General features: G+C 38.8%; 1 protein-coding gene across 6 annotated transcripts in view; it reads left to right on the forward strand.

Moving 5' to 3' along the window:
* SLC20A2 (solute carrier family 20 member 2) overlaps positions 1–26,710 on the forward strand; it is a 116,912-nt gene that overhangs the window by 210 nt on the left and 89,992 nt on the right. For 2 of the 6 annotated variants that reach the window (XM_064272770.1, XM_064272769.1), the window contains exons 2-3: positions 4,708–4,824; positions 6,209–6,662. The exons of 2 other annotated variants lie outside the window; for them this stretch is intronic. The gene's annotated coding sequence lies outside the window, so the exon portion shown is untranslated. Of the gene's footprint in view, positions 1–262; positions 4,825–6,208; positions 6,663–26,710 lie in introns of those variants that run through there. 2 more of the 6 variants (XM_023551069.2, XM_064272772.1) reach the window with 2 other exon arrangements.

Below are 26,710 nucleotides of genomic sequence, written 5' to 3' on the forward strand. Positions count from 1 at the left end.
GCGCTCCCTTCCCCTCCCTCGCGGCGCGTCACCGCCGCGCCCCGCCCCCGCCCCCCGCCCGGCCGCGCGCGGTGCCTCCCGGGACCCCCGGCCGCCGAGTTGGGGCCGCCGCGGGAGGGGCCGGGGGTGCGGGCGCCGGGGGGTCTCGCCGCCCAACCCCCCGGGGGTCTCGCCGCCCGCCCCCGGGGGACTCTCGCCGCCCGCCCCCCGGGGGTCTCGCCGCCCGCCGCCGGGGGTGCCTCGCCGCCCAACCCCCGGGGGGTCTCGCCGCCCGCCCTCCCGAAGTCCACGTGGACCTGTGTGTGCGGGGCGGCGCACGGGCTAAAGGCGGGCGGGAAGCAGCGGGAACTGGTCCTTGCCCGGGAATTCCGGGCCTCTGCCCGCCGGCTTCTGCGCCCCGCGGGTCCCTAGGCGTGGGAGGGGGGCATGTGCCTCGTCCCACGAATCGCGATTCAGCTGGGAAATGAGTTTGTTGTCGATTTTTTTTTTCCTTAATAATGTCCCAAGGTTACTTTTAGTACTTACGTGGACGCTTAAGAAAACATATGCCCTCTAAAATGTCTTTATTTTAGTTTTTCCATTTTCCCCATGGTGATAAATAATGCGTGGCTGAGACTATGAAGTTGTTTTAAAACCTAGATGTGGCCAGGATGTTCTAGTACTGCCAGTTTAAGCGACTTTTGGGTATTTCTAAAAAGTTTTACCACAATGACGTGAAAAATGTATTTTCCAGTATTAAAATGGTAACGGATTTATGTAGTTCCCTATCAGTATTGAAGTGATCAGATTCAGTGATCCGTGCAACCTTGAACGGTGACTTATTTGCACACGTGCTTGAAGTCTTAATTCATTTTGAGCGAATACTCTTGGATCAGCAGACTGCTAATTATAATTTATACTAGGTCATGTAGAGGTTATATTATTAATTGACAAACAGATAAGAGCTAATATTTAATACTATACCTCGTAGCAGGTTTTCTCTGCTCTAAAAACCGTTCTGCTTCAATGAGACTCGTGTGTCTAGTTTAAGAACAAACATCACTTAGTACAGTAGCATATTTTGTTGTATTAATATTTTGGTTTACTTATATATTATACATAATAATATGTATCATTTGATAACCATATACTTTGATTCTACCAAAGTCGTAGATTTCAGTCTCCTGGGACAGAAGGTTGGGAAATCAGTAATAATAGCCAATGTACTGTTTGTTTGCCAGTGGGCTGTGCCAAATGGTCTACGTCCTTTATCTGATTTTGTCCTCAGAGATGACTTTTCACTTAATCGTAGGTTGCTTAAAAATATTTGAATACGTGAACCTGATTTAAACATTTCCGAATTTGGAATATAAACGTTAAATACTGCCGTTTCTGCTTTTTTAAATAAGGTGATGGCAGTATAAAATGAGTCAGTAGATTAGTGTGTTTTTCAAATCGGCAGGTGGCTTTAAAAATTCATAGAACTGCAACCAGTACCTTTACTTGGGGTTCTCAATAGCTTTCAAACCCCTGTCTCTAATTTACTAAGTCCTCATTACCTAGCATTGAACAAGCAACATCAGCTTATTACTACCACACCACCCATTGCCATGGACTCATAGTGACCATATAGGACAGAGTAGAACTGGCCCCTAGGGTTTCCAAGGAGCCGCTGGTGGATTTGAATTGCTGACCTTTTGGTTCACAGCCATAGCTCTTAACCACTGCACCGTCAGGGCTCCTATCAGTACATTGGAAAATGGTAAATGTTCGGAAAAGGCTTAACGACCCCTTCTTAAATGGCCCGCTTTCATATTTAATTTCTCAGTGTCATTCCTGATTAAGGGTAAAAAAATGACCTAATGAAACATGACTGATTTTCCAATACCATACTAAAGAGATGATAATGGGCAGGCTGCCCCTTTGCTGATGAGTCTAGCCCAATTTCATAAGCATGTGAATGTTAAGAATATTTAAATTATCTAAATCTTAGGAGTCCTATTTAATTTTTCAGTTTGCTTTTAAATTTCTTAAGCCTGTGCTTGGTTTTGAGTCTAGTACTTTGTGTGTTGAGAAGTTAAGTTTTTAACTGGATTTCGTTAAGTAATTTTGGCTTCCTTAATCAAAAAAGTCTATTTTGACTATGTTTTGAAAGATACAATTTAATGATTTACGTAGGCAAAACGGTTAAAATTAAACACAAATATTCCGAGTGTGATGGTGTAACGCAGCGTCGGCTGTGAGAGTGAAAGCCCTTGGAAATGAGGAAGTGCTTGGAGGTGTCTCTTATTTGTGATGAGAGCATTTTGGACTTACCTGGCTTCTGCTTCTAGTGGTCCATTGTTGGGAAGAGAAAAGGTCGAGAGTGCTTTGCCAGTCAGTATTTATAAGAGGGTTCCTTTACTTAAGGACATTGTCTTTGGGGGGAAGGTGAGGGGAGAGTTGTTACCTACAGAAGGATGTAGGAGTTAATAATTTTACCCATTGTGATTCACTGATTCTTGCCACCACATGCATCTCAGGCACTTCTCCAGCTTTGATATTTGTGGGCAGCTACGACTCGACGGCACTGGGTGGTGGGTTACTAGTAGATGAAGTATAAAAAGCAAAAAAGATAGGGGGAGGGGTGAGCAGAGCACAAGGTTATATTAAACCCAAAAAGCCCCAATCCCATTGCCTTCAACTGGATTCTGACTCATAGCGACCCAGTGACAGAACTGCCCCATAGGGTTTCCAAGGATGTAAATCTTTACTGAAGTAGATTGCCACACATCTTTCTCCCATGGGAGTGGCTGGTGGGTTTGAACCGCCGACCTTTTGGTTAGCAGCTGAGCGCTTTAACCACCATGCCACCAGGGCTCCTTGCCTTGTGTGAGGTGCTCCTTAAATACATATGAAATGATCAAACACGTTGGAAATCCCCTTCCCTCTTTGCAGTAGTGAAGATCCCACTTATTTTAGGACCCACGCCACTTGTGGCTTATCTACCGAGTCAGCAGCCCACAGTGAGCTCTTGGAATGTTAGCACTTTATACCACACACTGGCATTTAATCTTTTATGTTTTGTATTGTTACCTAAATGTTTTATGTGTCTTGTTTCCCTATCTAAAATACAAGCTACTAGAGGGCCCAAACAAAAAAGACCCATTGCCTTCTAGAGGGCAGGGAATATATATTTATATACAGTAGTAGTTTTGAAAACTTCTTGGTATCCAGCACAATAATAGCCCTGGTGGCACAGTGGTTAAGAGCTATGGCTGCTAACCAAAAAGTCAGCAGTTTGAATCCACCAGCTGCTCCTTGGAAACCCTATGGGGAAGTTCTACTCTGTCCTATAGGGTCGCTATGAGTCGGAATCAACAGCAACGGGTTTGGTTTTTTTTTTTTGTTTATGTATACTGATTGAGAGACTTAGATTCCATAGGAAAACATCTAAAATATTAAAAATGTGGAACCAGCCCTCAAGTAGATGGTATTTTAGTTGGGCAAACATTGTTGACACACATGACGCTGTATGAGAATTTGGAGCTAAATAATGCACACAACAATCCTTTGAAGTAGGTACCATTATTATCTCCATTTTGTAAATGAGGAAACTGAGGCACAGCAGAGTGAGTAAGCTACTTGCCCAAAGTCATGCAAGTGATAATTAGCGAAGACTGGATGTGAACCCAGGCAGTCTGGCTCCAGAGTCAGTGTGGTTTCTCTGTAGAGTTTTACTTTATACGTGGAAGGAGGATCTGAAAGTTGAGGCTACTTTCTCTTCTATAAAGATGTTCTTTTTTTAAATTTCAAAGTCACGTAGAAGATCGCAGTGACCCTGCATTGCAGAAACAATGCTAGATTTTCTAGGGAGAAGAGGTTGATAACATGGGTAAAGGCTACTATTTTGAGATGACTAAAAACAAGTGGATAGAAACCGAATTTTGAATCTCAGAGCCGAATGTGGATTACAACTCTTTGTAGGAGTTCAGTGCTAGGACAGTGATGCACCAGGACATAGGACAATGATTGTATAAGACACTAACACCAATAAACGTACGCCAAATAAAATAATATTGAACGGCACTTGACATCTTACAGCCGTTCTTGCTTAAACACTTACTAGATTGAAAACCCTCCTGGTGGTAATGTACCAGAATGTGGGTGTCCTAAAGGTTTCCAGTGCCATTCCATCCGTTTGGTTTGTCATTATGGGGAATTTTGAGCCACTTTTTCAATTTGTATTGAGCAACAGTGAACACTGATGGGGCAAGGAGACCTCTTCAAATCAAGTAATACTTCTTTGGTGAAAAAAAAATGTAAAATTGTGCTGTTGATTTGGTGACAAACCTGAAATAATCATTACATGAGGGTCTGCAAACAAAATACAACAAGATGAAGAAAAAGAACAATTTTTTTTTTAATTGTGCTTTAGATGAAGGTTTACAGAGCAAGTTAATTTCTCATCAGACAATTAATACACATTGTTTTGTGACACTGTCCCCTTCTCGACCTTGAGTTTCCTGTTATCAGCTTTCCTGTCCCCTCCTGTCTTTTGGTCCTTGTTCCTGGGTTGGAGTGCCTGTTTAGTCTCGTTGTGTTTTATGGGCCCATCTGATCTGTGGCTCAAAGGAAAAATGGTCTTTTCTGAAAGCCCACTTATGTATCCTTTCTGTTGGGAGCTGACAACATTATTTTGGGGCCACTGAGCATCAACAGAGTCGCTCAGTCTAAATGACTCTACAGATCTGGGAGTATGTACATCTCCACACCCGCTGTCCAGGAATCAGAGAAGGAAGTGCCCTTGAATGAAGCATGGGCCACAAACCTGGTGAGCAGCCAGAGAGGACATGTACCTTACAGGTACGGTATTCTGTGCTATAGATTATTTCCACTGGGTAGAAGGTCATGATGTAATTTATCTTTAGAATAGCTTTATGATTTGATTCTGTAAAGAAGTGATATGTTCTGGTGTTATTTTAACATCAGCACATATTTTGAGATGGCCTGACATAAAAGCAACTTATGAATATTGGTCTACAGCTTGTGTTCTATTTAAATACTCAAGGAAATAATTTGGAAAGTCTGAGTTAAAATTAACTATAGATGTATTTACCAATTGGCACATCAGCCTTAATCTTAATTTCAGGCTCTTTGCTTTCGCATATGTTTTTCGAGAAAGAGAAAATGTTATGCCGATACAGTTTTTTTTTTTTTTTTTTAAGCCTATTAGGCCGAGATGATTTAGTAAAACCTTACGGCACCATTTATGAATTTTAAGGTTGTAGAGCCGGACCCTGAATATGATCTAGTGTGGTTGCTCTGTAACCAGGCATGCACGTCAGAATGACCTGGATTTATTAGAAAAGCAACAGATGTCTGGCCCTAAACCCAGGGATTCTGATTCATTAGAGCTGGGGTGGAACCTGGGCTTTGGTATTTTATACCTTCCCCAGGTGATGCTGGTACCACTTCCGCCTATAGGAAGACTCACCCCTGGGTTGTATAGATAGGGCTGCCTGGGTGGCACAGATAGTTAAGCACTAGACTACTAACCGAAAGGCTGGCTGTTCAAACCCACCCAGAGGTGCCTCGTAAGTAAGGCCTAGAGATCACTTTCTGAAAGGCCGTAGCCGAGGAAACCCCGTGGAGCAGTTCTACGCTGCACACAGGAGGTCACCATGAAGTCGCAATGACTCAACAGCAACGACAACAACAAGTTTTTAGATAAGAGAATCAGGACGAGTGAAATGACCTGTGTAAAGCTGGTTCAGTGGTACTAAGATGTTATCACCAGGTAGTATGTAATTTCAGAATTTGATAGCTGAAAGAAATCTCCCAGATCTTCAACTCTGTGATTCATTTTATAGCTGAATATCAACCAAGCTTGTTCATTCCATTTCCAAGTAAGATACGAATGCAGAGAAACAGGGTTTTCTCGCATTCTGTCTTCTGCCCTGACCATAGTAAAGGTCAAAAAGTCAGTCCATCTAAATTTCTTTATAATTTTAGTTGATTTTTAAAATTAATTTTAGGAATTATTGCCTATTTACAGTATTTTTTATTATGTACCTTGTGACGACTTTTTAATTTTTTTTAAATACAGTATAAAGCTAAAACGAAAGATTAAATTTTTTTATTTCAATTACTTTTCAGTCTGCTAGAATCTGAGAATTTACATTGCATTATTAAGTTTAGGTTTTTGTTTTATTCTGGTTGATTTTAACTTTATTTTATCTTATTTTAGACATCTTACTTTGGAAACATAGTCTGGCTTCCTTGTCATCTTTGAATCTGAGGGGTAATCCTAGTTTCAGCATGTCCTCAGTAGAGACCAAAGACCAGGTTTGGGCCTTTAAGAAGTCTTCGAAACCTGTGAAACAACAACCATTTCCCTGTGAAACAACAACCATTTCCAGAAGAAAATAATAAATCAGATGTCTGTGAACGGAATATATGGCCAAGGGACTTATTAAGATATTATGGAAGAATGGTTAAAAAAAAAAAAAACCCTGAAGAAAAGGCAGATTTCAAGAACAGACTCCAGTGCCATTTAGCATTTTCAAGCAGCTGAGAGAAGATGGTTCTGAAAATACGAATGCCAAGACTCTAGCAGACTTCTTTATACGTTTCTCACATTATCGTTGTTAATCCATCCATTTTTGTAATAAAAAAGCCATTTTCCTCTACTGCACCAGCAGGTAATTAGAATTTTATTCTATGTAAATAGAGAGAAAGTGAATAACAAATAGGAGGAGAAATAGTACCAATTCATTGGGGAGGGCAGGCCCCAGAAATTGACTTTCACAAATTAATGAAAGTGTGGTATAGTGATGATCGCTTCTTCACATTAATTGCCCCTTTAGTTTAGTCTTCCTTTATCTACTCCCAGCCTCTGCATACGCCTGCTGTTTTCTTGAACAATTTTTTGGCAGTGATGACTTGATTACCGTGTGGGGTTGGTTTGTTTGTTTTTTCAGTTTAAAAGTAAATATTGTATCTTCATAAATAGACCTTTGGCATGGTGGCTGTTCTACCCAAGGCTATTTTATAGGATTAAGAATAGAATAATTTCCATTCTTTTGCAGCATTGGTCTTCTTTCCTCTTTGTATGTTATTGTTAAGTGTTTTCTTGCTCTTATTTTGTAGACAGAAATGAAGGGTGATCCCTTGTGTTCGGAAACCCTGGTGGTGTAGTGGTTAAGTGCTACAGCTGCTAACCAAAAGGTCGGCAGTTCAAATCTACCAGGCGCTCCTTGGAAACTCTATGGGGCAGTTGTACTCTGACCTGTAGGGTAACTATGAGTCGGAATCCACTCAACAGCAACAGGTTTTACCTTGTATTCTGTTTTCCGTTATCTGGGAGTCCTGAATAGTCTAGATGGTAGAAATTTCTAGAAAATGTGCAAAATCTTTTAGTCACTGTTTTAAAGTTCCATCATACTTCTTTTTAGAAGTGCTTAGAAGTAGCAATATTGATTAAATGTTACTTTCTTATCCTGTCCTCTCCTTTGGGAGGGGGCGTTTTAAGAAGCAGGAAATTCTCCAGATGATGGTAAGCAGAGACAGAGAGAGCGAACAAGAGTCTGAGCGAGCAAGTGCATATTCCAGTGAGAACCTTTTGTGATTAACAAATGAAACAATCAGTCATTAAGTAATCTGTAAGATGGATGTACACATTTTCAGTATAAAATTTGTGAATTAAAGTTTAAGAGAATAACTGACGTGAGTCCACTTTATTGCATTTCAGCGCTTGTGACTGTCAGTTGACCTCCTTAACGATTTTCTCCTCTGTAAATTAAAGAAAGCTCTTGTTCTTATAAATCAGGTTTTACCAGCAAGGGGGAATATAAGCAAAAGGACAGATTTTTAACTTAATTTAGTTGAATGAAGTAAAATTCCATAAAGCATTTGGTCTTTAATATTTCCTTCCCCAGTAGGCCTGTTTTGCTTCATTCCTTCTGTCACCTGTTTCCTTTTTTACCTTCTTCTTGCCTCCCCAGAATTTCTTGTTTGGTTTATTTGTGTTTGCCTTTCTGTGATTCAACTTTCCATTTAAAATGCTTTCTATTGTCTTTACACTCTGTTTGCTTGGGTGTGCCTCCGTCCTAGTTTGTCCCCTGCACTCCTGTTGTTGTCCCCTGTAACTCAGCTCCTGTCAGCTCTCGTTCCTTTCTCTTCCACATCTCACCTCTTGTCCCTTTTCATTCCACTCGCACCCACTGTCATTGGTGGTCCTTTCTCTCCCACCACCTCAGTCCTCTTCTTCCTGGGGAGCTCACTGATCTGTCATGTGTTTCATCAAGCTCTGATTCCTTCTCATCTCTAACCTGGCCTTGTTTCCTCCTGTACTTTTTAGCCATTGTGTGTTTGCTACTTGAGGTCTTTTTTCCATTTTCCTTGTCCCTGGGTAGTAGGCACCCTTAGATGCATTTGTTGACAGAATTTGCATAGAATGCAGATCCTTGCTGTGTATTTGCTGGGTAGCCAGGATGGGTCAGTTATTGTTAACTTTTCTTGGAAAACCTGAGCTTTCTGCATTTTCTGCCTGGAAGAAACAGACTGGTGTTCCAGAAGACTAACGTTACTTTATGAGAGACAAGTTTGTCCTATGATACTATCATTTTAACTCTTTATTCAAGGACAGCTAATAAGTTAGTGACATTTGAATTAACTCCTATGTCTTGCTGGGTTACAGAAGGTGTCCAGAGCAGCTGTGTGGGGGTGGAGGGGGTGGTAAGCACTAGTAAAGACTGCAGAGTCAGTGAACATTTATTAGGTTAAAGGTCCCCTAAAGGAATAAAAAATATCAGTAATTCTGTTACCTAGTTTTAGGTTTGGGTCATCTGTATTGCTACACTTTCCATTAAATTTAGCTGCAAAACATTTTTTATGTTTAGCAAAACACAGACTTAATCTTATAAATATTCGTTTTATTTTAAGAGATTGGATGTCTGCTTATGCATTAACGTTTATCATTTTGTAATTATGCTGTAACATTCTTAAAATGCCATTAATAACTGATCCTATTAGTTTCTGTCTGGGAAAGTATATAAATTGTGTGGTCTTGCCCCTTCTGGACACTAGTTGTAGCTAAGTTTTTTGGTAAAGCTTTATTATAACTTTATGCCGTTAATGATTTACACTGACTTATATTTTTCCTTTATTCTTGTATATACTGTGAATGGGATGCTGTCTTGTAATTTAGTTTTCTGCAGTGTATATCACCTGAGGTAGAATGATGATGTAAGCTTTATTAAAGTTTAAAAAAAAAAAAAAACCCTGTACGCCACGTAAGATTCCTGGGTGGTGCAAAAGGTTTGTTCTTGACTACTAACCTAAAGGTTGGCAGTTCAGACCCACCCAACGGTGCAGTGGAAGAAAGCCCTGGCAATCCGCTTCCATAAAGATTGCAGCCAAGAACACCCTGTGACCCCATGGAGCAGTTCTACCCTGAAACACACGGGGTCGCCATGAGTCAGAGTCGCCCGGACAGCAGTGGGCTTGGTTTTTGTTTTTTGGTATACAGCACATATTGTAGTGTTTAAATAAGATTTTAAGAACAGTCCTACAAATTGAGGTTAACCGTTATTGAATATTCTTTCTGCCTGAGCCTTCCTTGGTTTTGGTGGTGTTTTGGGATGTCTTATAGCTAAAGGAGTGGCTGATGGACCAGAAACGGTATTGTAATATTCACTGCCCACGAGCAGCTGCTAAAAGTGGTGTCAAAGCCACAGTTAGGCTCCTAACAAGGAATTTATGTGACGTGCTGAGTACTGGCCTGTGTTCTGGGAAAGATGATAGTGCAGTCTCTCTGGTAGCTTGTAGTTGAGCAGGGGATATTGATAAGTGAATGATTGCAATACAGCGTGGCAAATGCTACAGTACACACACACTGAAGCTGCAATAGGAACAGATTAATTGGAAGAGTTAGAAAATATAGGTCAAAAAAGTCAGGTCCACGTATATAAATGCATTTTTTTTGTTGTTGTAAAAATGTATATACCACATCTGCCAGCTTGACACTTCTCACATGTATGATTCAGTGACATCAGTTTCATTAGTTGTGTTCTGCAGCCCTCACCGATATCTGTTGCCAAATTTTCCATCACCATAAACTCACTTCACTGCTTCCTAAACAATGACTCCCCTTGCCCCTTTCCTCCTGCCCCTGGTAACCACTGTTAAACTCTGATTTCTATGCATTTGCCTATTCTAGATATTTCGTATGAATGAGATCATACAATATTTGTACTTTTGTGATTGACATACCTCATTCAGCATGATGTTTTCAAGGTTTATCCGTGTTGTAGCATGTATCAGGACTTCATTTCTCTTCATAACTGAGTAATATTCCAGTGTATGTATATACTGCATTTTGTTTACCTACTTGTCAATGGACATTTGGGTTGTTCCCACGTTTTAGCATTTGGGAATAGTGTTGCAGTGTACATTGTTGTACATGTGTCTGTTTTCGTTGCTGTTTTCAAGTCTCTTGGGTATATACTGGTATATATACTATGTACCAAACCAAAAAACACCAAACCCAGTGCCGTCGAGTCTATTTCGACTCATATACCAGTATATGCTATATACCAGTTTATACCCAAGAGACTAGAAAGCAGCGATATATGTAAATTCTGTGAGGTAATAATCCCTGTTCTTCCCCTTACAACCTGTATGAATTGGGCAAGTTATTTAAAAGCAATGAGCCCCTTAGTGTCTCATCTGTGAAACGGTGATAACGCCTATCTTGTAGTGTTGCTGTGTGGATTAAATAGTATAAGGTGCCACTGTTTTCTTCCTTCAATTATTGTTTAGAATTTGGAGAACTAAACAAATGGCAGAGAACACAGTATAGGAAAAAAGAATATTCGTTTTGAGGAGTTATACACTAATTCCAGAGACACTACTGTCACGCAAAATGAATGGACTTCCTATTTTGTTTCTGTCGTTTTTAAGAAAACCAATCTTATTACCTTATCATCAATCCTTTTTTTTATAAATCAAAAATTTACTTATGGCTTCATCCATTTACCAGATGTAGCTCACAATGACTTTTGCCTCTTTCCATAAATCAAATCCAGTCTCAGAAAATTTAAAATTTGCCCCAGTTGAGCATATTTGATGAAAATATGCCACAGATTTCTGAAGTCTTTTTCAGCAAGACGAATGTCAACATCATTGGAATAGGCTTCCATAATGACTACTTTCAAAAGAGTTGGAGCAAGAATTTGTTAGATGCAGAAATTATGGAGTGTGTTATAAAAACAGTCCTTGTATAGTGGTAATTCCAATACTCCGTTTTATGTACTCATCTGACTATAGCTCCTGAATTATGTCTGTGCTTTTGAGACTTGAGCAGAGTTAACTTTTTGTAATTTTAAAAGATGTTGATTAGATTAACTTTCTTTAACAGAGCCAAACTGTACAGTAGAAGAAAATGGTACAGAGATTCAATATTATTTTGTTCAAGGTTGTTTAGTTTCTTCTAAACCTAGCAGGTCTTTAATATAAGGGTCTATGACCTGAAAAAAAAACCATAGCATAAATCAGATTGGTTAAACTCTTCGCCTGAAAGAAATTGATCCCCCTGACTTAATGGCTTGGCCATATTGTAAATAGTTCACTAGTTCATATCATGGTCAGACTTACCTGTTCTATTGTAATTTTGTGTGTTATAGGGTTATAACTGGAGTAATAAAAAATGTCAGTGTTGACATAGAACTGCCAGTTCAGGATTTTGATGATATCTGAAGTATATGTCTTGTTTAAAGCCTTTTTCTTTTAAATTTCCTTGTTTACAATCAAAAAGTTTAAGTAGCTTAATTTGTATTTGATGTGCTAATTTGTATAGAGAGCCCTGGTGGCACAACGGGTAAGCGCAAGGCTACTAACTGAAAGGTGGGCGGTTCGAACTCATCAGCCACTCCAGGGGAGAAAAGGCCTGGTGGTCTGCTCTTGTAAAGATTTCAGCCTAGGAAACCCTATAGGACAGTTCTACTCTGTCCTGTGGGGTTGCAATAAGGTGGAATCAACTCACGGGCACACAACAACTGTTTGCATTGACATTACAAATTCATAGATAGGCAAACTGTATTCCCATAGAAAGAAAAACTGGGTGTATAAATATTCCAAAACTTAGCTTAAGTTGCTTATAATTAGAAAAGTGGCTTTCATTTGTGTTCTGTGACAGATTATCAGTAGTCCTGTAGACATGTTAACAATGACATGTTTCATGGCCATAATAAATACCTAGTTGGCAGAGGTGTTTGGGCAATTGCTACAGGTGTTGTAGAATGAACTGAGGTACTGGTTTTGTGTTTCACTGCTCTCCCCTAGTTATTCTTTTAGAAACCTAATTTTTTCCTGATAGTGTTTTATTTCTTCTTGAATTTTATTTATTAGTATTATTGATAGCAATAATAGTTACCATTATGGAGCCTTTATAGGGCCAGGCTGTTGACATACATTTACTCATTATTATTTTACTTAATACAATTTTTCTAATAAAAGTTGATGTTATACAATATATTTTATATTTTCTGTATATACACGTGGAAACCCTGGTGGTGTAGTAGTCAAGTGCTATGGCTGCTAACCAAAAGGTCAGCAGTTCGAATCCACCAGGTGCTCCTTGGAAACGCTATGGGACAGTTCTACTCTGTCCTATAGGGTCGCTATGAGTTGGAATCGACTTGATGGCAGCAGGTTTGGTCTGGTTTTGGTATGTATACATATATGTTAATACAGTATGTGTTTGCATGACACAAATGGGCGAATGAATGAATGAATATGTATATCTGTTAGGCCTGTTCTGCAGATCAGTAGTTTTGTTGTATTACCTTGTGCCACTTTAAAGTGAAGAGGGACGTTATGAAACTGACCAAGGGCACATAGATAGTAAGCAATGAAACCAGGATTTTAATGTAACTGATTAAATTCCCTTCTTGTAACCACTTTTCTATAAAAACCAAAACTAAACCCAGTGCCGTAGAGTCGATTCTGACTCATAGTGACCCCATAGGACAGAGTAGAACTGCCCCATAGAGTTTCCAAGGACTGCCTGGTGGATTCGAACTGCCGACCCGTTGGTTAGTTGCCATAGCACTTAACCACAACACCACCAGGGTTTCCCACTTTTCTATACCATGTTTTAAAATTAACATTTCCCCTTGAAAAGTTAAGATTTAGCTGTTCTATAAATGCAGATTAATTTGAGCTAAGGAGTGGGCGGTCAATTCTGTGTTCTACACATGGTTTTTTTCCAAAGTAAAATAACCTTTTTTTTCTGATTACAAAAGTAGTAAGGCCTGATGTAAAAAAAATAAGCAATGCTTAGAAAAAAAAATTCAGATAATTCAGAAAGGTATACAGAGGAGGCTGATGAAAATCACCAGTAATTCTGCCAGAGGTTAAGAGTTTGTTGTATAGTCTTCTAGACTTTTTGATATATACATGCATATACATATTGTTTTAAAACAAAAATAGATCGATAGCTTGCATGTTGTTTAAAATCCTTTTATAGTATATCTTGGCCATCATTCCTTATTATCATAAGTTTATATCTTCATTTTTTAAATTTACTTTTAAAATAAAAAAAAGTTTATTTTAGGACAGTTCTAAATTTACAGGAAAATTGCAAAGATAGTGCAAAGTCCCCATACCCAGTTTCCCTAATTAATAGCATTAGTGTAGTACATTTCTTAAAATTAATGAACCAATATTGATACATTATTGTTAAAGAAAGTCAGTGCTTTATTCAGATTTGCTTAGTTTTTTATCTACTGTCCTTTTTTCTGTTTCAGGATCCCATCCAGGATGCCACATTGCATTTAGTCTTCATGCCTTGATAGTTTAGAGGAGTACTGGCCAGGTGTTTTGTAGAATGTCCCTCAACTGGGATTCGCCTGATATTTTTCTCATGATTAGAGTAGGGTTATATGATTTTTGACAGGAAGACCGGAGAGGTTAATGCCATTTCGTCACATCGTATCAAGGGAACATGCTATCAACATAACTTACCATGGTTGATGTTCGCCTTGATCACCTGGCTAAGGTAGAGTTTGTCAGGTTTCTCCTCTGTAAAGTTCCCGTTTTTTCTCTCCCCTTTGCATCCTGTACTCTTGGAAGGCAGCCATACTTAAGGAATGGGACCTAGGCTGTGCCTCCTTAAGGACAGAGTATTTAGATAAATTATTTGGAATTTTTCTACATAGGAGATTTAGCCATTCTCCCCCGTTTGTTTCTTTATTCAGTCATTTGTATCAGTGTAGGCAAATGAATATTTATTTTATATTTTGGGTTTCAATCTAATACTACTTTATTTATTTGTTGCCCATATTGTTCCAGCTTTGGCCATTGGGTGCTCTTTCAGTTGGCTTCTGTGTCTGTCATACCCCCATTGTTCGTTTATGTCTTTATTGCTTAAATAGCTGCATAGTTTTCCACTGTAAGGATGTACCTGATTTACTTAACTAATCCCCTATTGATGGTAATTTCGGTATCAGATTTTTCACCGTTATATAAACAGTATTGTAATGAGTGATCTTCAGAAGACATATTTATGAAACTGTCTAATAGTTTATTCAAGGTGAATAGCAGTATTAAATAGTCTGCCTATTTAAATTTTATGTATATGTGACTTTTGTCCTTAGACATATCTTAAGCAGGTTTTTGAGGAATTTTCACTTTACCTACAGGTGTTGGTAAGGTTCTGTTGAGTTCCTTCCGGTTCATAGTTGACCCTATGTACAACAGAACAAAACACCGCCTGGTCCTGTGCCATCCTCACAGTTTGAGCCCATTGTTGCAGCAACTGTGTCAGTCCATTTCATTGAGGGTCTTCCTCTGTTTCGCTTCAGAAAACAGTGGTGTTTTTATCACCACAGTTGCCTGCCTTCTGTTTTCTTGTTTCCTATGATCAGAGCTTGATGGTACCAGCAGTCCTGAGGAGCTGCTTTGAGATCACACATTGTTTTGAGACACCTGTTGCCATCTCAGTTTAGATCAGTTACAATCAACAAATTGTATTCAAACTCGTTTTGAAAAAAAAAAAAAACAGAATTCTCGAAGAGTAAACAAATTTTAGAGCTGGAAGCAACCTTTGGAGACCATCACGTTCCATCCCTCCATTCTAGAAATAGAAGGTGGGGTGCCGTTTACATCAGATGGCTTCCCTGGGATTAGGCAGTGGTGGAAGTATTCAAGAACCTAGATTTCTTCATAAGTCTCAGAATTCCTTGTTTTGTGGGTATGTTTTACATCCGGTTCAAGGAAATTTTCAAACAAACTTTTTAAAAAAAGTTTATTGTGCTTTAAGTTTGTTTACAAATTAAGTCAGTCTCTCAAACAAAAACTTAATACACACCTTGCTATGTACTCCTAGCTGCTCTCCCCTGAATGAGACAGCACACTCCTCCTCTATACCCTGTATTCTCCCTGTCCATTCAACCAGCTCCCGTCACCCTCTGCCATCTCATCTCGCATCCAGGCAGGAGCTGCCCACATAGTCTCATGTGTCTACTTGAGCCAAGAAGCTCACTCCTCATCAGTATCATTTTCTGTCTTATTATAGTCCAGTCCAGTCCCTTTCTGAAGAGTTGGTTTTGGGAATGGTTCCAGTTTTGGGCTAACAGAGGGTCCGGGGACCATGACCTCCAGGGTCCCTCTAGTCTCAGACCATTAAGGCTGCTCTTTTTACGAGAATTTGAGGTCTGCAGTCCACTGTTCTCCTGCTCCATCAGGGATTCTCTGTTGCATTCCCTGTCAAGGCAGTCATCACTTGTAGCCGGGCACCATCTAGTTCTTCTGGTCTCAGGCTGATGTAGTCCCTGGTTTATGTGCCCTTTCTGTCTCTTGGGCTCATATTTACCTTGTGTCTTTGGTGTTCTTCATTCTTCTTTGCTCCAGGTGGGCTGACACCAATTGATGTATCTTAGATGGCTTCTTGCAAGTGTTTAAGACCCTGGACACCACTCACCAAAGTGGAATGCAGAACATTTTCTTAATACATTTTGTTATGTCAGTTGACCTAGATGTTCTCTGAAACCATGGTCCCCAGACCCCCATCCCTGCTACTCTGGCCTTGGAAGTGTTTGGTTGTATTCAGGAAACTTCTTTGTTTTTGCTTTAGTCCAGTTGTGCTGACCTCTTCTGTATTGTATGTTGTCTTTCCCTTCACCTAAAATAGTTCTTATCTACTATCTAATTAGTGAATACCCCTCTTATTCCCTCCCCACCTTTATAATCATCAAGGAATATTTTCTTCTGTGTCAAACAAACTTTTTATATGTTTAATATGTATCAAAGAAGACAAAATTGCGTATTTAATCCCCATGTCCCCATCACCCAGTACTTTATCTGTCAATTTGTGGCAAATCTAGTTTATTTTATTCCCATCCGCTCTCCTTTTCCATCGTATTATTTTTGAAGCAAATCCCAGACATTAAAGCATTTCATTTGTAAGTATTTAATGTATTCTAAAATATAAAAACTCTTATTTTTAAAAGTAAAAACGTAGTTGTACACTCACATCCTAAAAGCATCTCTATTCAAAGATATTTATTAAAACTTCCAGAATTTTTATTTACTGTGGATTAGAATTTGGCATTAATGAAAACACAATTCCTTGGTATAATCCTTGAGTGAGAGTCTATGAGAAGAATCTGTGAGAGAAAATGACCTGGGTTATGGCTTTTACCAAAATTTGAGGATCTTACCTGGAAAAAATAACCTCTGATGCAATAAAAATTATATGACAGATATCTCTGAATTATATATATATTTGCTTTTTTACCGTTCTCAACTTTTACTTTGTCTACTCAAGGGGAAGAAATTCCAAGGACATACAACAACAAGAATTCTTTTTTCAGATTTTATCAGATTAATGGAAGCTGTGCGTGGAAGTACAGTGGTAGAGCCATACCACTCCAGATTCTTCAGTAAAGAGTTTTTTTTTCAGTTTTTTTTTTTTTTAATTGTTGAGTAGAATTCCTGAATGTTGCTTCCTGGACTGGGACTTCACAAAGCTTCTAAGAAAACTCACATTTTGATGACATCACTACACTTGCATTTGCTTTTAAGCGGATGATTTAGAGGAAAGAATACTTTTGATCTCAGAGACGATCCCAAGGGCAGAACGGATAGCAATTACTCTGCTGAAGCAACACTTTAAAGTGGGTTACTAGACTGTCTACAACTTGAAAGGGTGATTAATACGCCGAATGTTTTCAATATCGTCTTCTCCTGGGACTTCACTTAATCTTTAAAATTAAAATTAAATGAGATGATATTCCTCTAGAAAAACAACCCTGTCTCAGAGGCTTTGTAGCCAGACTAGCAAACTTCCTTTTAAATACCCATTTACTTGCATTGAATTTATTCTAAAATGCCTCTGTTTTTTGACATATATGATGATCTAAGTTGGAGATGGGTCAGCTAGAAGGACAGAAATTTTCCTTTTGTGTTTTCTAATCCAGACTGAAGCCAATCTTAATTGCATAATTTAAAACTATTTTATTGCAAATAAGTATTCATCTTGCTAGCCCGTTTTGTTCATTATATGTAGATTCATGTTTTAACCTAACCTAATTTAGGCTTTTCTACCTTGAGTTTGACAATACTACTGACTTGACTTGGCCATTTTCTTTCATGAGTAGGCTTTGCTAGAGTCAGTCAGCTTTATTTTCCTCCCATTTTGAGTGCCATCTTTGTATTATTTCTGAATTTTGGCTCTTTTTTTTTTTTTTTACTTATTATTTCCATTCAGTGAAGTACTTTAGAAGAGGAGAAATCTTTATCCAATATTAATTTTCTTCTAGTTTCTAAACAAAAGTAGAAAGATTAATAAAAATAACCACAGATTGAATACAGGTCTGGCTAAGTGTGTTCGGTTCTCCTAGGATGCTGTATATCGTCGATTTTAAGTTCCTGGATGACAGGGTTCAGCATAGTATGCTGTGAATGTGGGTATGTTAAGATTCATCTCCAGCATTCCATCTACTCTACTGATTTTAAGCAAAGTTTTAAATCTTTTCTTGATACCATGTTGTTGTTGTTGTCGAGTTGCTTCCAACTCATAGCAACTCCATGTGTTGCAGAGTAGAACTTTTCCATAAAATTTTCAAGGTCTTGACCTTTTGGAAGCAGATTGCCAGGCCTGTCCTCCCAGGAGCCTCTGGCTGGGTTCAAACTGCCAACCTTCCAGCTAGTAGTCAAGCACTTAACTGTTTACACCACTACTTTTCTCTTAAAATCCTCTTTGCTTTGAAATTGCCTTTCTTGACTTTGACATCTTTGCTACTTGCCAGCTGTGTGACCTTGATTGAGTTACTTCTTGGTTCTTCAGTTTTCTCATCTGAAAAGTGAGGATATTAATTAGCAACCACTGCGTCGGATTGTTAGCTTGTTGGGTTAAATGAGATAAGCTGTAGTGCCTGGCATATAATAAATGTTCCATAAATATTAGTTAATATTATTCTCTCCTGTTCTTTTTTTAATTTTTCTTCCACTTACTTGTTTATGCCTTCACTTAGAGCAAGAAAAGAATTTTTATATCTCAATGAGTGACTCCCATCACAATTTCCTGAAAACCTTTTTTTAGCTATTTGTTTTGAAATGATTGTAGATTGAAATGATTATCAATTCCCAGGAAGTTGGGAAAATAGTACATAGCGGTCGCATGGACCCTTCACCCAGTTTCCCCCAACTTCATATAACTTTAGTACAGAATCAAAACCAGGAAATCCACAGAGCTTATTCAGATTTCACCAGTTTTGCACAGATACATTGCGTGTGTGTGTGTGGTTCTATGCAGTTTGAGCACATGTGTAGATTTGTATAACTGCTACCACAGTGACCATATAGAACACTTCCATCACCACAGAGTTTGATCTTGCTAACCCCTTTATAGCCATTCTCTCCCCACCCCCATCCCTAACCCCTGGTAACTACTAATCTTCTATCCTTCTCTCTGATTTTGTCATTTTGAGATTATGTAAGTGGAGTCAATGTAGTATGTGATCTTTTCAGACTGGCTTTTTTAACTCAGCATAGTGCCCTTGGATCCATCCAAGTTGTTGAGTTTATGAGTACTAGTTTATTCCTTTTTATTGCCAGGTAGTCTTTCATGTTATGGCTGTACCAGTTTAAGCATTCACCTGTTGAAGGCAATTAGAGATGTTTCCAATTTTTGGCTATTATAGATAAGGCTGCTGTGAACATTTGTGTACAGGTATTTGTGTGGTCATAAGTTCTCATTTCCCTGGGATAAACGCTTAGGAGTATGATTGCTGGATAAGAAATTTTTTTTTTTTTGACGCACCATTGTAGGCTTCTTTGAAAATACATACAAGTGCAGTCTGTACTTGTAGATATATAAAGGCAGTTATTTCTTAATGCCAACCATTATAAGTGATATACATTGCCTTTTAAGAAATCTATCTTCCTGTGTAATTTGCATCATGAGTCCAAAGTATAGAATCCCATCTTATATATTCTGCAATGTAACGTGTTTTCAATCAATATTAATTTTATTTTCTTGATGAATTCCCTTTCATATTTTATTGACGTTTTTCTTGTAGGGTATACCACTGTTCTCAGATACTAACTTTGAATGGGGGTGATATTTCAAGTAATGGGTTTTCTTTTTATCAGTTATTTGCAATCTGGTAGATGTTGAATTTTTAAAATAATTATAAGGACTAGCCTGAAAAATCAAAACGTCTGTTAATTGACCGATGTCTGGCAACATTACAGCCACTTGATAGAGCAGTGCTGGCACTTCTGTCTTCCAACATTATGTTTGGAAATCCTAAGATGTTTTCAAAAACCCACTCATTGTCTCACAGGCATTGTTAGGGTAAAGCTTCAAATACTGTTTTAATATGTGAAGGGTTATGAAAGCTGTGGGTTTAGGTAACATACTTGGGCATCAAAAGTTCACATAAGGACAGTATAATTTATGGGTGGGACAGGCATCAGCTGGTTGATATGTTTCGGTTTTCCCAAATGTATCTTTTAGCCTTATAATAACTGATAAAGGTAAAGCCCTTTTTAAAAAGTTGGGAGAAGGAAAAGGATGAAATTTAAAAAAACAGTTGTTCTGAATACTGACTGCGTATTTGAATCATCTACATAGCTTTAAAAAACAAAAAACCACTATGCCTGAGACAATTACAATCTCTGCAAGTGGGGTCCAGGCATTGGTGTTTCTTGAAATGCCTTATAGGTGATTCTAAGCCAAGACTGAAAACTACTGAACTAACAGGAGCAGCTTCTGTGCTCTGATTTCTTCACCCTAGAATTTGATAGTATTTGTGCTGCATGCATGGATTCTCTATGTCTTGGACTAATATGGGTTCCACATGGCCCTTTCGTTTATGGCTCTCCTGAGATGAGTGTTTTCCTGAGGGCAGGGAGAGTCACACTTGTGATTTATACAGATTTAAACTATGAAACACAACTTTCACATGGATAACAGAGAAGCATGTATGAAGTAGAATCAAATACCCAAAACAGTAAGAAACTCAGAAACATTTAAAATTCAAAAAGGAAAGTAGGCTTTATCCAGGACATACTAGGGGTGGGAAACATTTTGGGAAATTAAGCACTCAGAAAACTGCGTGGACTGTGTAGGACGAGAGATTTTTGAGTCTTTGGTGATTGATCTAATTGTTGGTCTTCTTTAGTTTTGCTTTTCTTTTTCTAGTTTAGTGTTCTACTTTGCAAAATAATATTTACTTGTTGTAACAAGTGAGAGGATACTAAAAAACAAATACCCTAGGCTACATGAAGAAAAAGATAATGAATTCTTTCCAGTGTTCATAACCTAATGTATATTCTTCCACACCTTTCTCTATGCTCGTAAACGTATGTAGAATGTCAAGGTTTGTGTGTTTTTTTTTTTTTTTAAGGTAGGATCATACTCTGCACATTATTCTTAAGCTTGCTATTTCTTATCCATAGATATCCAAGAGGTAAATAGATATACATTTAATGGTTCTTTTGGAAAAAATGAGTAAGACTTAATAATTCAATATGTCATAATTTAATCAGCCATTTCTCTGTGAATGGACATTCAGGATGTTTCTTTTCTTCCCCCCTTCTTTCCCTCCTTTCCTCCCTTCCTTCTTTGTTTTCTTTCTTTCTTTTTTGTCCCTACAAAATGGTGCAACAAATATCTTTGTACATATAACCTTAGGTATTTGTGCTTTTGTTTCTAAAGTTTTATAATCAATGGTTTGGTTTTCATCAGATTTGTTCGTTTCTGGATACCTTCTCTGGTAATGAGAATTAATGAGTTAATGTCAGTAGATTTCCAGTTAGTTGTCTTCTTCTGGGTGTTAAGTTGGGGGCTATTGCCTCCCAAAAATGTTAAAAATTGATGATATATATATTAGATTAATCCTAAATCTAGAGAACACAAAAGAACTTTGAGTTCCCATGAAATACCACTTTTTTTTTAAATTGAACTTTAGGCGAGGGTTTACAGAACAAACCAGTCTCTCATCAAACAGTACATACATTATCGCAGATACCACATTTTTTATCACAGTGTTCTTTCTGTAAAGACCTAGATTGAAATAAGTTTGGTTGATTTCCAGATGGCATAAACCTAAGGGAGATAATTAATACCATAGATAGCATACTCTAGATTGATAATAATCTGGACAAGTTATAACAATGTTCTAAAATCAGTAAGATTAAATATACTAAGGATAAACTATCTATGGGAGTTAAGGAATATTTGGGGTCGAGAACTATCTCAGATCGAACAGGAGATGAAAAAGACCTAGGAGTTTATTTGACCACAGGCCTGAGTCATCTCTGTTGATGTGGCTGCTAAAAAAGGGAACAATCTCAGGCTATATCACTGCAGGCCTACGTCGCGTTAAGTCAGTTCTTTTTTTATGGGCTAGTTAGACCACATTTGATGAATTACGTTGACGTCTATTACCCACATTTTAGGTGAGACATTGACAAAGGAGGAGACCAGCATACTGATGGATCAGGAAATGAAGTCACATGAGGAACTGCTGCTAAACTAAGAGTTTGGTTGTTAGACCTGAAGGACAGGGTATAAAAGAAAGATGGTAGCAACCCTTATAGATGGGGGAATAGGAAGACCAGAGGCAGGTGTGTAGAACTTTGCACTGTGGGTCAAATAAGTGCTCAATAAATGTTTGAATGAATGGATGGGTGGAAACTGCAATGCAAAGGATTTTGACTTGAATTAAGATGGACTGTTGCTGGTAAGAGTTCTCCATCCAGGAGATGGGCTGCCATGGAAAGTAATGACTTCCATCCATGGATCCCTGCAAGCCTAGTGATGGGTGACTGTGAGGGGCTATAGAAGGAACTGCTGCTCTAAGTGAAATGTGTAGCAGAACCTCAGGAACTCTTCTTCACTGTAATTTTATATTCTCTCAGATACCTTAATTCTGCAACAGAAATTTCTCAGATAGTATTGTAGGCTCTTCAAAAGTACTTTTATGGAAGGAATTCTTTGACTCAAAGTTCACATGGTTGTCAGTATTTTCAAAAGGCGCAGTAGAAAGGTGCTGGAAAATTGAAATAGAGTTGTCCTTTTTTTACTGAAATTGCGACGTATAAGTTACTCCTCTATCAGACCTGATGTCGCTAATCTAGACTTGTGGTTTTTAAGTTTTTGTTTTTGTCACTTTAGAGAGGAGAAAACCACATTCTTTTCAAGTTACAAAAGAAAGAATAAAACAGGACATTTCACCACTTTCTATACTCATGGTGGCCTCAGGAAACACAGGCCTTCTGTCTACATTAAACCAATTGTTCTGAATTCCGACTCGAATAATGATAATCCTGGAATTTGTGTCCCGCTTTCTCATTTACATTGGTTTACACCCAGGTTTGCAGACTGACTTGTGGAAATGTATCTCCAGTATTTGTTGAAGTTGGTTAAGACAAAAATATCTCTTATTGCCCTTCAAATAATTGAAATACAGCCCTTCAGGTTATGCAAATGGCTAAATGTTGTCAAACTTTTTTTATATATATATATAAAGTTTTTTAAAACTCTTTATTTCATACTGTTGGAGCCCTTGTGGCACAGTGGTTAAGAGCTTAGCTGCTAACCAAAAGGTCAGCAATTCGAATCCACTAGGCACTTCTTAGAAACCCAATGGGACAGTTCTGCTCTGTCCTTCAGGGTCGCTATGAGTCAGAATTGACTCCGTGGCAACTGGTATACTGGTATCTTACACTATTAGTTTTTAGAACAAGGTTGGGGGCTGCTGTCACTTAGGACACCGTGGTTTCTACTCCTTTTTATACTGACAGGTGTAGTTTAAGGATTAAGAAGATGGGCTCCTGTGTTCAAGTCCAGGCCCACCACTTTCTGGCTGTGTGACCCTGATCTCCCCATGTCTGTTACCTTACTGTAAGGGGAAGCTAAGGATCCCTGGCAGTGCAAAAGTTAAGCACTCGGGTGCTCACCTAAAGGTTGGTGGTTCAAACACACCCGTCTGCTCCACAGGAGAAAAGACCTGGTCATCTGCTCCTGTAAAGATTACAGCCTAGAAAACCCTATGGGGCAGTTCTACTCTGTCACATGGGGTCGTTATGAGTCAAAACTCTTAACAAAGGGAAGCTAATCATAGCACACAATTGTGAGAAGGCACTTAGCCCAGTGCCTGGCACAAAGAAAGAACTCAATAAATGTTCTGTTACTGTATTTTCTGTTCTCATTCTCCAGCTCCTTTATATTTTTTTTTCTGATTTCACAGAGTCACCATATGTATGTCTATACTATCTTGAACACGTGTTTAAAACTAAATTTTTTATGCCCCCCACCCCGTCCTCTTCTGAAAGCAAACCTACTCCTGCTCTATCCTCCTGTGTTCTCTGCTTAATCAGTGGGTACCATTCACCAGAAGTAGTGTGGGAACAGATAACACCACACGCTGTGGACTCACACTATTTGGGATTTAAATTCCTGTGCCGCTGCTTATTACCATGTGACTTTAGACAAGCTACTGAATGTCTCTAAATCTCAATTTCTTCAACGATGACATAGTTTTGATAGTATCTATTTTACAGAATTGGGAAATTCAATAAGTGCATGTTAAGGGCTTATTGTGGTCCCTGACACTTAAGTGCTTTATACATGACAATTATTATTTATAATTCTCAAGCTAGAAACAGTAGTGTCATCTTTAATGCTCCTTTTTTCCCATCACCTGAAAGTCATCAGTGCCATTGAGTCTTCAGAGTCTGAATGCCCTCTTCTTCATCACTGCTTTTAGACCAGGGTGTCTTAACTGGAAGCCATTCTCAAAGAGGTTCATAATTCCCTGAAATTATACGCTCATGTTTTGACATGTGTGCATTTTTCCTAGGGAAAGGCTTTTAGCCTCTGTCATTGACTGGCACACTAGTCAAACCAAAAACCAAACCCAGTGCCGTCGAGTCAATTCCGACTCATAGCGACCCTATGGGACAGAATAGGGTCAGCACTCTCCCTTCTCAACCTTGGGCTCCCTATTACCAGGTTTCCTGTCTCCTCCTGCCTTCTAGTCCTTGCCCCTGGGCTGGTGTGCCCCTAAACCTTATAAACTTTTTATATTTCTGATGACCAATACCTCTGTCATAGGGAGAGTTTCTCCTAAGATTGGATTTTACGTCATTGAACAAAATAGCTACAAGTCATGTCACGCGCCCCGTGAGACTCTCTGAGGGTTTCTGAATGAGAGATGGAGAAGCAGCCGTTACGATGATGCAGCTGTTTATTTTGCTTAGGGGCCTCTACTAAGTCACTGATCTAAAGATGCCCTTATACGGACAGTTCTCCAGATGTTACATGTTTCTAATTTTGATCTTATTCCTGGCCTTTGTGTTTTAGCTGCTGCCTAATCCTTCTCTTGGCTATCTTTAATAGACTTCTTTTATTCCGCAAGTCTCAGGATTGTCCAACACTTTCTAAAGAATCATAACCTAAATGTAATTTATTCTTGTTTCTTTGGTGTCGAGAAACAGCTTAAGTTAAAGGTGGTTTTGAGGGAGAATACTTTCATAAATGTTCTCAGATTCTTTTGGATATTGCTTGGGGGAGGGGGTGTTTCAGGTTGTTTGCTCCCTTTATCTTAATTATTTTTCCTGAACACTGACCCACCACAAAACTCTAATGAGAAGAGATGGCTTATTTAAAGCCCCTACAATGAATAGTGAGTACTAGTCTGATGTTGTAATCTGAGTATACTTAGTTAGGATATGCTGTGTATGAACGCCTAGCATACCCTTTGTCTAATTGGCTGCTTATTACTTTAATGATCTTGACTAAAAATAAGATTTTCTTATTAAAAATCAAAATATTGGTTGAAATTTATAAATTATGGTTGTCATTAGCTGCCATCAAGCTGACACTGACTCATGGTGACTGTCTTACTTATCTAGGGCTGCTATATGTAACAGAAATATCACAAGTGAATGGCTTTAACAAACAGAAATTTATTTTCTTGCAGTTTAGGAGGCTGGAAGTCTGAATTCAGGGTGCCACCTCTAGGGAAAGACTTTATCTCTCTGCTGGCTCTGGAGGAAGGTCCTTTTTTTCCACCTTCTGTTCCTTGGCTCCTTGGTGATCTTCGTGTGGCGTGGCATCTATCTCCCCTGAACTGCTTGCTTAATCTGTTCTTTTATATCTCAAAAAAGTCTGACTCAAGATACACCCTACACTAATACTGCCTCATTAACGTAACAAAGGAAACCCATTTCCAAATGGGATTATAACCACATAAACTGAAAAAAACCGAAACCCGCTGCGTGGAGTCAATTTCGACTCATAGTGACCCTATAGGACAGAGTAGTACTGCCCCATAGAGTTTCCAAGGAGTGCCTGGTGGACTCCAACTGCTGACCTTTTGGTTAGCAGCTGTAGCACTTAACCACTACGCCACCAGGGTTTCCTGTAACCACACAGAGTTTAGGATTTACAACACATTATTTTTTGGTGACACAGTTCATTCATAACAGCCACCTATGTTTAACAGAACGAAACATGGTCTGGTCCTGCGCCTATCTTCACAATTGTTGATATGTTTGAGCCCTTTATGCTACCCTTTTATGCTTTTTTTTTTTTTTTTTTAAATTTTTATTGAGCTTCAAGTGAACATTTACCATTCCAATCAGTCTGTCACATGTAGGTTTACATACATCTTACTCCCTTCTCCCACTTGCTCTCCCCCTATTGAGTCAGCCCTTACAGTCTCTCGTTTCGTGCCAATTTTACCTTCTTCCATCTCTCTCTATCTTCCCATCCCCCCTCCAGTCAAGAGTTGCCAACACACTCTCCCGTGTCCACCTGATTTAATTAGCTCGCTCTTCATCAGTATCTCTCTCCCCCCCACTGACCAGTCCTTTTCATGCCTGATGATTTGTCTTCGGGGTTGGTTCCTGTCCTGTGCCATCAGAAGTTCTGGGGAGCATTGTCTCTGGGATTCCTCTAGTCGCAATCATACCATTAGGTGTGGTCTTTTAATGAGAATTTGGGGTCTGTATCCCATTGGTCTCCTGCTCCCTCAGGAGTTCCCTTTTATGCTTTTATCCGTCTTATTTAAAAAGAGTAAAAAAAAAAGCTTTCAGACAACCTGGACCTATCAAAAGCTCCTCTTTCAACATGCTTTACATGAAAAAGGATACTTTTTAGTCATTTAAAAAACAATTCATTGTGGTAAAATATATATAACTGGAAATGGATATGGCGAGGGTTGAACATGAT

This window comes from Loxodonta africana, chromosome 19, assembly GCF_030014295.1.
Source record: "Loxodonta africana isolate mLoxAfr1 chromosome 19, mLoxAfr1.hap2, whole genome shotgun sequence".
NCBI classification, from domain to species: domain Eukaryota; kingdom Metazoa; phylum Chordata; class Mammalia; order Proboscidea; family Elephantidae; genus Loxodonta; species Loxodonta africana.